Source organism: Lactuca serriola, chromosome 8, assembly GCF_051521515.1.
Source record: "Lactuca serriola cultivar US96UC23 chromosome 8, Lser_US96UC23_V15, whole genome shotgun sequence".
NCBI lineage: Eukaryota > Viridiplantae > Streptophyta > Magnoliopsida > Asterales > Asteraceae > Lactuca > Lactuca serriola.
The window spans coordinates 251126019-251135829 of NC_136415.1; the positions used below are offsets into that span (position 1 = coordinate 251126019).

The following is a 9811-nucleotide window of genomic DNA, read 5'->3' on the forward strand; positions in this document are numbered from 1 at the left end:
TTGGAGATAAAGTTGCGAATAAGAGTTCTTCTGGAGCGTGAGAAGTCGGAGAATCAACCTAGATCCACTTTTGGAGGAGAATTAAGGCAAAATCAATTTATTCTTTAGTAAATCTAGTTTCCAAAACATGTTTGAGTTATTGGATTGTGTTTTTGAGTTTTTTACTATCTTAATCATGAACTAGAACATATATATTCTGTTTAGGGAAGACAAATTTGTGACTATGTGTTGATTTATGAGTAGGATTAATTTTTTTTTGGTAATAATGTTTTGTTAAGCTTGTTAAAAAACCTTATGTGTTGATTACAACTGTTTTCTGTTAATTAACCTGTAATTAAGTTTCATGACCATCTCTCAATTGCTAACCTCATATGAAGCATTTGACAACATTGTTATATGCCTAGGAAATAGCTAACGTGAAACTAGGGTTAATAGAAAATAGGAAAATTAATGTGTGAGCTTGTATGACGAACCATCAGCAAGAGGTTAATTAAAGGACCAATTTAGTTGACCACTACAAGTCTTACTTAATCCGAATAAATAAACTAGGAAATTCATTAATTTAAACAACTGGCCACTGCTTAGATTAATTTGTTTTCTAAGGATTAATAATAGCGAACGTGAACCTAATCATATTAATCGGTAGCCAATATAAATTAGTCCATTGCACTTTTCATAGAATCAACCATAGGATCAAATGAGTCAAACCTAAGTAGAAGTCTCTTCCACCATTGAATTTAGTTGATTTTAGCTCTGTAGCTGTTAATTGTTTTGTTTGAGTTCTCGTTAGAAATTTAAGTTTTCTAGTCTTGCAAAACTAGAGAAAACCCCTCCTTTTATTATTTGCTTTTAGATACTTCTAGTAATTAGTTTAATTATCGTTCGTTGAGTTCGATATCCTGCTTACTAAAAACTATACTTACATTAGCCATGTACACCGCCTATTGCGTGTCAAATTTACATTAGAAAAGTAGGAATAAAACTAGCTGGATTTACACACATCAAGTTTTTGGCGCCGTTGCCAGGAAACGGTTCAAAAATTATTCTAATTTCTAGTATTACCGATCCTTTGTGTGAGATTAATCTTGCACAAAGTTACTGCTTTAGTAGTCTAGGTATTAGGTTTAGTTTTAATTTTATAGGATTTGTTAAAAAAAAATTGTTCAAATTTTTTCAGTTTTAGCCTTGAACTCACCGAGTGCAATCGAAGCTACTCGATGAGTCCATCCCTGAAACTCAGTTTCGTTTTTTTATTTATTTATTTTTTTCTTTTTACGCGTGTTTTCTGTTTTGTTTGCAGTTTGTTAGTGACCAGGGGAGGAGGTACACCTTTGATCCCACCGCTTGAAGATCCGGAAGCAACCTTGAAGAAAAACAGAGGCAAGAACGTAGGAGAAACCGCAACATCGAAGATTCACCATTGAAGAATTTAAAAACCGTTTTTAGTAAGAAAAAGGGCAAGAAGGTAGGAGAATCGAACTTCTATTCGGTGGCGGACGAAGACCTGAAGAAGGAGGACACCGAGTACGAAACCGAAAGCGAAGAAACCGAATCCGAAGAAGAAAGCGATTTTGAAGACGAACCTGCTAACACCATGGAAATCATTGATGAAGTTCCTATGGGTGAATGGAAGAAAAGGATACGTGACAATACCGGCCCAGGACTCGTGCAACCCGTGATTCCTACTACTGCGAATTTCGAACTAAAGGGCCAGATACTTGCTCAACTTAAGGAAATCCCCTTCTACGGGAAAGATCACGAAGATGCCTACAAGCATTTGGATGAGGTCAACGATGTAGCTGATTATTTTAATGTTCCAAATGTGCCTCGTGAAACCTTGCTACTTCTTATGCTTCCAGTTACATTCAAGGGTGCTGCAAAGGATTGACTCAAGTCACTACCACCAGGATCCATCACTGCATGGGCTAAAATGAAGGAAGAATTCATTGATCAATTTTGTCCTCCCTCAAAGATAGCCAAATTGAAGAAAGCCATTTCCAACTTTGAGCAACAAGCTGGACAATCCTTATACGAGGCGTGGGAGAGATACAAAGGTTTACTAAGGAATTGCCAACATCATGATCTTAATAGCCAACAAGAAGTCTCCATTTTCTGTGATGGGGTGAATGTGACCACAAGGCAACTTCTTGACTCGCAAGGACCGCTCACGAAGAAAGCACCTCCACTGATAAACGAGCTAATTGAAGAATTCTCTAAACACTCTAGAGAATATCATAACCCACAGAATGAACTAAGTCAGGGGGTGGTGAACTTAGTTAATGATAGCATGGCGGCAATGATGGAAAAACTAGATAGTTTGGATCGAAGAATGACTTAGATGGACCAATCCATCCACGCTATCCGGGTGGGATGTGAGAATTGCAAAGGGCCTCATCTCACTAATGATTGTGATCTAGAAGAGAACAGAACCGGAAAGCACAAGTGTGCTATTCAAGTGGTGATAGGTACGATGACAACTGGCGAAAACCCAAGAAGGATTGGCTTCCGTATGATAAGTATAAAAAGGAAAATGAGGAAAAGTACAAACAAAAAGATAGAGGCTTTTATCAAAAGGAGGAACCGGTGCAAGAAAAGAAAACAGATTTTGAAGACATGCTCATGAGATTTGCAGCTGCATCCGAGAAGGGACACAATGATACTGAAGCTGCAATGAAAGAACAACGAAATATGTTAAGGGAGCAACAAGGCCTGATTAGAGAACGTCAAACCATGATGATAGATCAACAAGCCATGCTTAGGAATCAGCAAGCATCTATTCTGAACATTGAAAAACAACTAGGCCAACTTGCACTACAAGTAAACGAAAGACAACCGGGTGGGCTTCCTAGTAATACCGAAAATAATCCAAGAGGTGCATACATTTATATCGTGATGACTAGGAGTAGAAAGATGATTACTCCTCTGATCCCCATTCAGAAAGAAGATCCCAAACTAGTGCGAGAGGAGGCAGAAAAGCAGAAACCGCTGAAACCCGACACGACTCGCCGAGTCGAGGACATGGACTCGACGAGTCCTTCGCTTGAATCGAAAAAAGAGCATTCTGTTAAACCTTATCAGCCTCCGTTACCATTTCCAGGCCGATCTAGATAAGATAAGCATGATGTTGATTATCAAAAATTTCTAGAACACATCAAAGCCCTTCAAATTAACATGCCCTTCATCGAGGCAGTTGCACAAATGCCAAAGTATGCCAAATTCTTAATGGAACTCCTCACAAATAGAAAGAAGATGGAAGAAGTAAAAGAGGTAGTTCTCAATGAAAATTGTTCAGCCGCCATGTTGAACAAAATGCCTAAAAAGAAAGCTGACCCAGGTAGTTTGACATTACCTTGTCAATTCTGAAATTTGGCAACTATACTCGCATTAGTGGATTCGGGGGCAAGTGTAAATCTCATGTCATATTCGTTCTTTAAGAAATTAGACCTTCTAGAGCCACAGCCAATTCGAATGGCAATACACTTAGCTAATAAAACGGTAACATTTCCAAGGGGAATATGCGAGGACCTGTTGGTAAAAGTTGATAAGTTCGTGTTCCCCGTGGATTTCATAGTTCTAGACATGGAAGTGGATCCTCAAGTCCCGATCATACCTGGAAGACCTTTCCTCAACACCGTGAGTGCTATAGTAGATATGCGAGATTCCAAACTCACCCTTCGGGTGGGAGACGAATCAGTGACATTTAGAGTAGATCAAGCAATGATGCAAGCAAGGTTTAGTGATGATACAATATTCTCGGTAGATATGATGGACGAGTTAATAGAAGATTGGAAAGAGAATAAGTTGAGAAATTCCACCATTTCTTTTGAAGAATATTTTGATGTTGAAGGGGACCTGAAAGAGATAGAGAGACTGCTAGAAGAAGCCGACTATAATGATTTAATCATAAGGGCAGAAAGCTCGACTCGCCGATTCGATACCACAGACTCGACGAGTCCCTACGGGAATTCACGATCAGGTAAGAATTTTAGCCTAGACTCAACAAGTTACATACCCGGACTCGACGTGTCCAGTGTACAAAATACGAAATTAGACCTTAAAACTCTACCTGATCATTTAGAGTATGAATTTCTTGAAGAATGTGATCAAAAACCAGTTAATATAGCTTCTGAGCTCTCTGAATCTGAAAAAGAAGAATTAGTCCATGTCCTAAAGAAGAGAAAGAGTGCCATTGCGTGGAGTATCACCGACATCAAGGGAATAAGCCCTTCTTATTGCTCTCATAAGATCAACCTGGAAAAAGGGGCGAAGTCGGTAGTGCAACATCAAAGGAGATTGAACCCGAACATGCAAGAAGTGGTCAAGAAGGAAGTAGTCAAGCTTTTAGATGCGGGGATTCTTTATTCTATTTCTGATAGCCCATGGGTTAGTCCTGTTCAAGTGGTACCCAAGAAAGGCGGGATGACAGTGGTGACAAACAAAAAGAGCGAGCTTATTCCGACCCGAACGGTAACCAGTTGGTGAGTATGAATCGATTATCGAAAGCTAAACGATGTCACTCATAAATACCATTTTCCTTTACCTTTTATTGATCAAATGCTTGAAAGATTGTCCGACCATAGCTATTATTGTTTCTTAGACGGATTTTCGGGTTACTTCCAAATACCCATAGACCCAATTGACCAAGAAAAGACTACTTTCACTTGCCCAAAAAGAGCGAGCTTATTCCGACCCGAACGGTAACCAGTTGGCGAGTATGAATCGATTATCGAAAGCTAAACGATGTCACTCATAAAGACCATTTTCCTTTACCTTTTATTGATCAAATGCTTGAAAGATTGTCCGACCATAGCTATTATTGTTTCTTAGACGGATTTTCGGGTTACTTCCAAATACCCATAGACCCAATCGACCAAGAAAAGACTACTTTCACTTGCCCAAGTGGGACTTTTGCCTATCGACGCATGCCTTTTGGGTTGTGCAATGCACCTACGACCTTTCAAAGATGCATGACGGCAATTTTCCATGACATGGTGGAAAAGTTTATGGAAGTATTTATGGACGATTTTTCTGTTTTTGGATCTTCTTTTCATGATTTTCTTGCTAACCTTGACTTGATTCTTTTCATGATAGTCTTGGGGCACAAGGTATCCAAAGCGGGGATTGAGGTGGATCGGGCAAAGATTGATACAATTGCTAAATTACCTTCACCAACTAATGTGAAGGGCATTAGGAGTTTTTTAGGCCACGCGGGTTTTTACCGCCGCTTTATAAAGGATTTTTCTAAAATAACTAGACCTCTAACTCAATTACTTTTAAAAGCTGCACCATTGCATTTTAATAAAGAGTGACTAGAGGCTTTGAAATTTTGAAAGAAAAATTATCTAATTCTCCGATCATTACTGCCCCGAATTGGAACTTGCCCTTTGAAATAATGTGTGACGCAAGTGACTTTGCATTAGGAGTCGTACTTAGACAAAGGGTTGATAAGCACTTTCGACCCATTTATTATGCAAGCAAGACTTTGAACCCATCCCAAGAAAATTACACCACAACCGAAAAAGAATTACTAGCCGTGGTGTATGCTTTTGACAAATTCCGCCCTTATCTTATTTTATCAAAGACCGCTATTTTTACTGACCACTCTGCTATCAAGTACTTGATTGCCACGTAGGATGCAAAGCCAAGATTGATCCGATGGGTGATTTTACTTCAAGAATTTGACATCGAAATCAAGGATAAAAAGGGGATAGAGAATGTAGCTGCTGACCACCTATCTAGACTAGAAAATCCGGAAAGGGAAGATAAAGACAACATGGGTATTGAAGATAGCTTTCCGGAAGAATATTTGATGATGGTTGTGGATGAAGACCCATGGTATGCAGACATTGCAAATTATTTGGCTGGCAATTACCTAAAAAAAGACCTTACCCATCCACAAAAGAAGAAATTCTTTTTCGAAATTAAATATTATTTTTGGGATGAGCCTTATATTTTTAGAAGTTGTGCGGATGGAATAATAAGAAGATGTGTGTTTGGCAAAGAAAGTAGAGACATATTATAGCATTGCCACAGTGGATATGTTGGATGACATCATGGGGTACAATACACTGCTAAAAAAGTGTTTGATGTTGGTTTTTATTAGCCTACTATTTTCAGAGATGCTGCTACCTACGTGAAAGAATGTGATGCTTGCCAACGAACGGGGAATATATCGGCAAGGAATGAAATGGCCCAATTGAAAATTCAAGTATGTGAGATTTTTGATGTTTGGGGTATAGATTTCATGGGACCCTTTCCTTCATCCAAAGGCAACAAATATATACTAGTGGCGGTGGATTAAGTGTCAAAGTGGGCGGAAGCACAAGCATTACCAACTAATGATGCAAGAGTGGTGGTGAATTTTTTAAAGAAATTATTTTCAAGATTTGGAGTGCCTAAAGCATTAATTAGTGATCGGGGAACCCACTTTGCTAATGATCAACTAGCAAAAGTGTTGCAAAAATATGGGGTACGCCATAGATTTTCAACACCTTATCATCCACAATCAAATGTGCAAACCGAAATTACAAATAGGCGCTAAAAAGAATTTCGGAAAATCGATGGGGCACAATAGAAAAGATTGGGTGGATAAATTGGATGATGCACTTTGGGCATTTAGGACCGCATTTAAAACACCCATTGGAACCACACCATATAGATTAGTGTATGGTAAAAATTACCATTTACCAGTGTAACTTGAACACAAAACTTATTGGGCTTTGAAAACATGCAATTTTGGGCTTCATGAGTTGCGTACAAATCGACTCTTGCAAATGAATGCTTTAGAAGAATTGAGGAATGAGCCTTATACTAAATCATTTATTTATAAGGACAAGACCAAAAGATGGCATGATGCAAGGTTGAAAGGAAATAAAGAGTTTGAGGAAGGACAAAAAGTGCTATTATACAATGCAAGACTTAAACTTTTTCCGGGAAAATTACGCACTCGTTGGACCAGGCCTTTTTCTGTAAAACATGCTTATCCATATGGAGTGGTTGAGTTATGGAGCAAGGATGGGTCAAGTTTTAAAGTTAATGGGCATCAGGTTAAGAGATACGAAGAAGGAATGCCACAAGATGAGAGTATTGAAGAAAGGCTGGACTTGGAGGAAACCGCAGCAACGTAGAGCGGGAAGGAGTCCAGCTAACGACTCCTCGAAAAGAAGCACTTAACGGGAGGCAACCCGTTGCGAGAGTTTGCTTTCTTTTCTCCTTTTATTTTCGTTTTTGTTTGGTTTTCTTAGGATTTTTCTTTCAAATTCTTCCATGATTGTCTACAAATGATTGCTTGGGGACAAGCAAGGCCTGAGTGTGGGGTGTGGAAAATTTTAATAAAGTTTTTAGGAATTTTTTTTTCTGCTTTACAAACAGCTTAATCGACTCGCCGAGTTAGGTATCTACTCGAAGAGTCCATATGGATGCGGAGAGTTTGACTACGCGACCAGACTCGCCGAGTCCGTACACCTACTCGATGAGTCGGTACTATTTACCGAAAAAATAATATTTTTTTACAATCCGGTGAAATTAGGGTTTTTACCCTATTTTGAAACATTACTCTCATTTACACAGCAGCCGCCCCACTCGACGTGCCTCTCTTCCCTCAAGCTTTCATCTTGATTTTCTTCTATTTTCTCCAAAATCTTCAAGCAATGTAACATTATTCTCCCTTAATTATGTTAAAGGTTCAACCTTTAGATGTTTTATGCCCCTAATTTGTTGAAAGTTCGGTTTGAAAAGATTTGCATTTTTATGGTTGTTAAATTTTTGCTTAAATAGGATGTTTATGTTGAAATTATTGATGAGTAACTAGTTAATAGACATCCTGAGATAGAACCCTGGAAAATTTTTGAGTTTTTAGGAGTAATTTGATCAGACCTATACTTTGGACTTGACGAGTCCAGTTGTGATGCTGGAATATGATTTTTTTTTAATGTTTCGGTGCTTTTCAGGTTTGTGTTTTATTTATGTGTGCGGGAAACATGTTAAGAATGGGGCAAAGCTTACGTGGAACCCAAGATTCTCACCCTTGGTTGACTTTCCCACGCATAAATTCCGATTCTACAATGAGGAGGTGGAGAAAGAAGCTGGAAGAATTGAAAAGGAAGGATATACATGTACCCAATGCGATTAATTGGGAGTGGATTGAGAGAGTATGGTACGAAGAGGAGTTAGTCCCCTACTTAGTCCAAACGTTCAATCAAAATGGAGTCTTTATTACATGTGACAGGTGGAACTGGCTATTTAGGATCTACGAGTCGGTGTACCAAGAACTATGTTGGGAGTTTTTCTCCACGGTTTCTTTTCGGGGAGGAAATGACAACTATAATCCGGGGAACATCACATTTTGCCTTAGAGGGGTATACCACCAATACAGTATGGTGGAGTTAGCATGGAGACTGGGGATTTATGACCAACAATTGGTCAATACTGCTGCGTTTGGAACGTTTCTGGAGCATTACCATCAAGTTTTTTCGGATGGAGTCAAGGGTGACCTTTGGTGGAACACTCTAGCCAACAAAATTTATGTTGCAAAATCTGCTCAAGAAGGGAGTATCCGGTCCCCCACCCATTGACTTATTCATCGCCTCATCTCGAGCCCTATCAACCAAAGAAAACACGATGACAAGGTCCCTAATTTGGACGTGTTTTACTTGTGGAGTATTATCACTGTAAACAATTTTTTGCTGTATCCCTTATTGTATGGTTGCATATTTGAGCGAGGGGGCAGTCAAAGAAAGGAAGACTTCAAAGATAAATGGTGGGATGTTTGTGACCCGCCTAGCCAAGTCTTACGTGTTGATGAATGCGGGATCTTGGGACATGATGACGGAGGTTCCAACCCCTTGTAACATACACGTTTTGAAATCGTGTTTTAAGTAAATAATATTATGAAATATGATGTGAATTTGAATGTTGAGTTCTAACAGATAGTTTTTACTAGAATTGAAGTAAAACTATGCTTAGAATCATTCAGAAAGTATTGGAAGTCTTATGAGATTCCAATTAAAAGCCAAATAGTGAAATATAGCAAAAATATAAACTCTGGAATAAGTAAAATATTATTATTGAAAGTTATAGATAATCTCGTTAGAAACATTTAGGCGAAAACCTCATCGAAATCCGAGTTATATCGAAGAAGTTATGACCAAACGAAGTTCCTTGATAAATCCGGAAAATACCTTGTCGCGTAAAAATTTAGTTTTCGATAAACTAGTTTTTAGCCTTAGTGATGTAAATGAAAGTTGTAGAACTCGTGAAAATAATCAACTTTCATATAAAGACCGTTTGAATCTGACTTCGTATGAGGAAGTTATGATTTTTCGAAGTTTCAGCTTAGCAGTAGACAGCTAAAAACTCGAATTTTAGATCGAGTGATTTTTTAGCCGACACAACCTAAACGAGAATTGAAGGTCTCGTCATTAGTAGTGCAACGGTAAAAAGTCTGACGAAAACGGACGTCGGATGAAGAAGTTATGAATTTTTAACGGATTTTCCTGTCCCGGTCTGTTAAAAATAATAATATTAAAATTAAAGTCAAAATTAGCCGACGAAGTCTAAACGAAAGTTGTAGAGCATAATTCTAGCTTCGCGTGGATATAAAGAACGTCAAAAACGGAGCTCGTATGCGAAAGTTATGGATTTTAGAAGTTTTTGCACATTTTTCAAGAAAATTCGCATGAATAGTGAAACGCCACGTCACCCTCGCTCGGAGTTGGCCACGTATCCGAAGCTGTTGCGTGGCAATGCCCGAGAAGCGACGCGTGTCGCACAGGAGTCCGAAGTCATCACGTGGTACTCGCATGCCTGCCTC

At 38.8% G+C, this 9811-nt stretch overlaps 1 non-coding gene across 1 annotated transcript; it reads right to left on the reverse strand.

The window, feature by feature from the left end:
* Positions 1–1978: 1978 nt before the first annotated feature.
* On the reverse strand, positions 1979–2085 carry LOC145071561 (small nucleolar RNA R71). The gene has a single exon (XR_013690568.1). It is a non-coding gene; the product is annotated as a small nucleolar RNA R71 (small nucleolar RNA).
* Positions 2086–9811: the final 7726 nt, after the last annotated feature.